Genomic DNA, 6000 nt, shown 5'->3' with positions numbered 1-6000 from the left:
GTCCATTGGTGATTTATCTTTTTGCCTATAAAGTCTAAATTCCTTAGACTAGCAACTTCCCTGCTCTCTTCTGGTTAACATCAGTCACCGCCACACTCTACTTCTATTTTTCATTTCGGGTTCCTCCAAAACCATCGATCATTGCCTCCTCTTACACCCTGCTATTGGAATGTAGTCTCTTTTTTTCTCTTCTCGTTGCACCCCCACAAACAAAAATGATCGTTTCCTAAAACCATTCTTGCTAATGCCATCACTAACTAACCAACTGTCGATTTAGTGAATACTGTTTTAAAATTTCTTATATCATTGGATTTATGTTCTTTCCAAAACTGTTCATCTCTCATAAATCTTCTCTCTCTCTCTCTTTTTTTTTTTTGTCTGTCTTCTTTTTCATTTGCTTCTTTAAACCTCAGGAACTTAACCCACCCCAGTTTCTCTGTTTAGTTTCTAGAAAGCTCTTTAGTTTCATCCTTCTTTGCCTTATAGCAATTCATTCTTCTTGTATCCCTTTAAAAGCCACTACTTTAAAGAAACCTCCCAGGCTAGAACAAATTCCTCTCTTTTACATTCTTAATTATCTAATCCAGCAATTTTACTTTATAGCGCTTATTACAGTTATAATTAAATAATCGATATCATTTGTTTTTCCTTTTAAGCCTGGAACTTATATTTAAAGTGATAACACCAGGGTCTAGGATAGGGCCCGGCATATAGTAAAGCTTCAATTAATATGTCTTTAAAGGATTTTGAACAAAGGGTGTTTCTCTTCCTCTGTACCTCTCAAATGTTGTTATTTCTCATGCTTATATCCTTTCCCCCACTGGACTTCCTGTATTGCGTATTGGGTGGTCCCACACACTCTCTCAGTTTTGACCTGAAGTTTTACATTGCTGGTGGCAAGACTAATTTTGCTGCTCCAGGAAACATTCCTTCTGGACAAGTCTACCTAGATTTCTCACAGGTATTGCAGAACCAAACTATAATGAGTCACTCAAGTCAGGGACAAAATGGAAATGGTCAATAGAGGCACATAAAAAAACTTAATCTAACCTTACAGAAATTGACAGCTGTTCTCAGAAATCAGCAGAGGACACCAGGGCACCAGCCAACTCTCCAACACCAAGTCTGTGCACCTCCTCTCAGTACTTCCTTGTTCCCTTGACTCAGCTCTCTGATCCAAATAGGGAACACTGCTAAGCAACTAATGAGCTAATAAAACTAAATGACATCCACATTTACTCCATAAAAATCCCTTTGTCTATGAGCAACTCAAAACTTATTGTTCCTATGGCCTGAGTTTCCCAGCTTGCAGGTTGAGAACCTTGCAATAAATTAACACATCTTTCTCTTTTGTTTTAGTAAATGTATAGAGTTTGGTTTTTGATAGTACTCAAATTCCATATATCCAAAACTTAGTGAAGGCAAAACCTTCCTCCCTGTGCCCTACCCAGAACAGCCTGTTCTCTCTCAGCTGCCAGCTATAAACATTTCCTTTTAACTCCACTCAATTCCATATTTCCACTAGTTAACAAATAAATCTTGACTCCATTTCCCCGCTCCAACATCTAATGAGACACCAAGTGCAGCTAGCTCAGCTTGATTTTTTTTTTTAATTGGGCGTTTCAGCACAACCTGACTATAATTTCCACTAATTTCTCTTCACTCCAGTAGTTAAATATCCTCCAACATGAGTTTCTCTGTGCCCCAGTCTCAATAACCCTAAATTTCCCTGCTTCTGCCATGCAACTGACCTATCTAAAGCTGAAATCTGAAGTTGCCACTCAACTATTTAGAAAACGTTAATACTTCATTATCATCTCTAAGCTAAATTCAATGGGGCCAACATGCTCTCTCAGGTCTTCAATTATTGTCTTATATTTGTCTTTACCAACCTCCAAAGCACATATCTTGCTGTAGCTACATTAAACAACTTGCAGTCCTATCATACAGGATGCTGCTTATTCATTGACTTTGATGTACATTGTACTGAAAAATCTGATATATTCGCTCCTTCCACCTGGCTAACTCATCCTCATCCATTAGGGCTCAACCCGGTGTCACTTCATATAAGAAACAAATACGATTTCCTCTCCCTTAACCACATGGCCCAGGTCTGTTGTCCTCTCTGCTTGCATAATGGGCTCTGCTTCTTCTATTCAATGTACCCTATTGTATTTGCAATACTGTAATACAGTACTCCAAAGACAAAAACTATGCTCTTATTCTTTGTATTTCTGACAACTTACTCACTGTGGGCATAAAGCAAGCACTTAGTGACTTTATCATGAATAAATGAACAAATGTATGTAGGTTAAAATGAAAAAAATAGAATCAAAAATAGAAAACTAACTTCTCATACCATATTAAAAGGTCTACAACTAGGGACCCATTCTCAAATCTGTCATTCATGCCTTTACATGGAGAAACATCTTTTCCACTGCATTTTAATGCTGGTTTATAGTAATCTATTAATTTTATCATGTGTCCATCTGGTTTTCTAATATCGTCATTTTGGTTGCCTTCATTATTTATCAATGGTAATGCTTTTACTAAGTATGACAAATAACTAACAAAAATTGAAGCATGGGGGCTTAGCTTTGTCAGGAGTATATGATTAGGGGAATTAAACATTTTATTTATAATTATTAATCTGAGTCTTTAATTTTCAATTGTTAAATCGCTAGGTTTGGAGGATATGCCTTATTTTTTTTCTCTCTTGTAGCTACTTAGCAAGTAAATAATTGTTGCATAATATTTATCTTTTACATGGTACAGACAGCTTCAAATAGTGTGTTGTATTCCAATAAAGGTAAATTAGATGATTTTATTGGCTTCATGAAAACAGTTTACATAATGAGATGCTAAAGTGCTACTATGGTTAGGTAAAGAGGGTGTTTTATTATGGAGACTGGAATATGATCCTTTAGCAACTGTGTTATTTAAAATATATATTTATCAATGAAATTTGATTGGAATATAAAAATGAATCATAAAGCAACCCTAAAAATAAAATACCTAAAACTGATTACAATTAAAATAGCATTGATTGATTTATTTTCATCTTGTAATGCTAGCTGATCCATAATGTTTTCCATTTGAAGTTTCCCTGTGAAATTCAATGTAAGCCAATATTTCAAACATTGCCATGTTAATCAATCCAGTGCTTCAAAGGCGTTGGACCACCAATTTCATTAGTAAATTTGAGGAACAAATATGACTAACACCAGTTACCAAAGTGCGTCCCCAAAAAGAATATTGTTTTTCATGATCCAATAAAACAAAAGAAATGAAATATTCTCAGGAAAGTTTTAAGTTTTCTATTCTGAATAATAAATGCAATTACAAAACTAAGTTTTGCCATAGCGATCTGAAAGTTCCACTTCTTTTTTTTTCACCTTTGGTTTTCTTCTTTCTTTCTTTCTTTCTTTCTTTCTTTCTTTCTTTCTTTCTTCCTTCCTTCCTTTCTTCCTTCCTTCCTTCCTTCCTTCCTTCCTTCCTTCCTTTCTTTCTTTTTTTTGTGCAGTAGAAAGAATTTACTCTCCATTTCATCATCCCTAAAAAGGCGATAATAATACCTACCTGATAGGACTTTGTGAGTAGAGACGATGAGGGATGGTGTCCTGTAAATGATATTATATAGTAATATGATTGTTGATCTCCCCAAACCGTCACCCCTCTTTGAGGTTGTGCTTGCTGTACTTCTGTTGCACTCTACAGAATGCCATCTAGAAATTATTTGAGGAAATTTAATATTACCAGGATATGTTGTTACAATTTTGCCCAATGGAGAAATTGCTTACATGTGGCCAATGTCATCTGGAGTGGTCATTGGCAATAGATAAGCACATTAATAGAGATCATCAAATCAGGTTGACAATTACCAGTGGGTAGTGTCAGCAGGAGGTTGACCAACCAAACTGGTTTGGCCTAAACTAAGCAGTTTCTGGGATACAGGATGTTTGGGACTGAAACCAGGAAGACTTGGGCAACATGAGGTGAATTTGTCACCTAACCACATTGGGCATGACTTTGTTTTGTTCACTGCTGTATATCCAGAGCTTTGAACTCCCCTGGAATTAAATAGGTTGTTCAGTTTATATTCATTGTATGAATGAGTCTACTGTAGTACATAAAGAATCTAACCATATTTTTGTACATTTATGACTTACTTTTTTTCTCTTTTCCAGGATTTTCCCCTTTCTATTCTATGTTTATAGCTTCAAAATATTAATAGCTCTACATTAAGACAATTGAGCTATCCAAAGAAAATTTGATATATTAATTCAAATACATTTGCCAAACATTGTTCCAAAGCTCAACAAATCAGAGAACAGGAGGAAGACTTGCTACACTCTAAAGTACATTTTTTAATTTTTTAATCATCTTATGGATATCTAATGGTATCCTACTAATTTCCAAGGACACAGTCTATTTCTGACATTAATCTGTATAGTTCTACTCTGTAACATCAGTGCTTGCTGTGATTACTAAAATAGCCTTCAAATGACTATTACAAATCACTCTCAGGATTTATTATAAATTGAGTTTTACATGAATTTAATGGTAAGGATAATAAATTAAAACATCTAATAAATAAGATTTTTATCTAATTAGCATAGCTTTCTGAGGAATAACCTGAATATCCTATATATTTTGGTATTTGTCATTGATAAAAAGTATGGTAACAAGTTTGTGTTCATAACATTTTATAAATTATGTATATTATATAATATAAATTATATATAATCAATGTATATATTCTGTAGCTTTCAAAGGATTTTTCAGTATCATGAAATTACTTATTTTCATTTTTCTTGAAGGTAGAAGTTATATTAATCATAAGAAAATATCAGATATCTTAACTGGTAAAAAGTAAAATAAAGTAAAAAAAGTAAAAATATAATGCCTAACAAATAATACATTTACCTTTATGAGTTGCCCTTAATACTGCTAGAGTTGAACTCCAGATTGCATAACAAATTTGTGCAGCAGTGACAGATTCTGATTTTAAATTTCCCTGCAAAACCTGAAAACATGCTGAGAAATGAAAGCCAGGGATAACTATACATAGGATTAAGCTACGTATTGAAAAACCAAATGCAATTGAGCTTGTAAAGGCTGGCATTAATGTTTTAAAGAGTCACTTGTTTGTAAGATCCTTGCAAAAACGTCAGATGAGAATATATAGGTACATGCCATTTTTATGGTCAAAATTAAGTGAAGTTTATTCTTTAACAGCCCATTCATGTTGAGAAAAATCTTTATAAGCACAAATTAGTCTGCTTGAGGGCTGCTGGAAAGAGAAACTTTATTTCATCTCTCTTTCATTGTAAACTTTATTTTTTAAAATAGAACTGTCCATGGGACTGGAAATCTGTTTCAGTATTTGACTTTTGAGGCATTTGGCAAATTTTGTTAAGGTTAATTTTATTTATAATGATTCCACTAGTAAAAAAACTCATGAGTTCCTTAGTGTTACAAATGATTTAAAATTTATAGTAGCAACTATAAAAATATGTACCATAAAAGATAACTTTTTTAATGTATGTTTTAAGAGGGCAAGTCACTTTACAAAACTAGCAAGGGTGTTTAAACACCAATTATTGAGTTTTGCTTTATTTTTAACTCTTTTAATGTGGAACTAAGTGCTGAGAAGTAAGGATATTTACCAACTGTCATTTAGAAGCCTTACTGATATACAGACATAATAAATGCTAGGGATTCCCATAAAGGATTTCCATCACATCTTGGGGCTGACATAGGTGGATATTCTGCCAAGTTGTCCAGGTTCAAGGATAAAATTCAGAATGAGTTCTACTACCCCCATCAAGACAGCCCCTCTAACTTCAAAAAACATTAAATCTTCTCTTTTATCTGGGTGATAAGCCATATACTCATTACTTCTGCCAGCCAGATAAAGCCAGGATTGATGCCACTTCGACAAGTTCAAATCCAGCAGTTGACCATCAAATCTATAATAAAGTGTGGCATTGATAACCT

Source organism: Pteronotus mesoamericanus, unplaced genomic scaffold (genome assembly GCF_021234165.1).
Source record: "Pteronotus mesoamericanus isolate MK-2021 breed Mesoamerican mustached bat unplaced genomic scaffold, CSHL_Meso_final contig_90, whole genome shotgun sequence".
NCBI classification, from domain to species: Eukaryota; Metazoa; Chordata; class Mammalia; order Chiroptera; family Mormoopidae; genus Pteronotus; species Pteronotus mesoamericanus.
The sequence above is the reverse complement of the archived record's forward strand: the minus strand, read 5'-3'. Positions refer to the sequence as shown.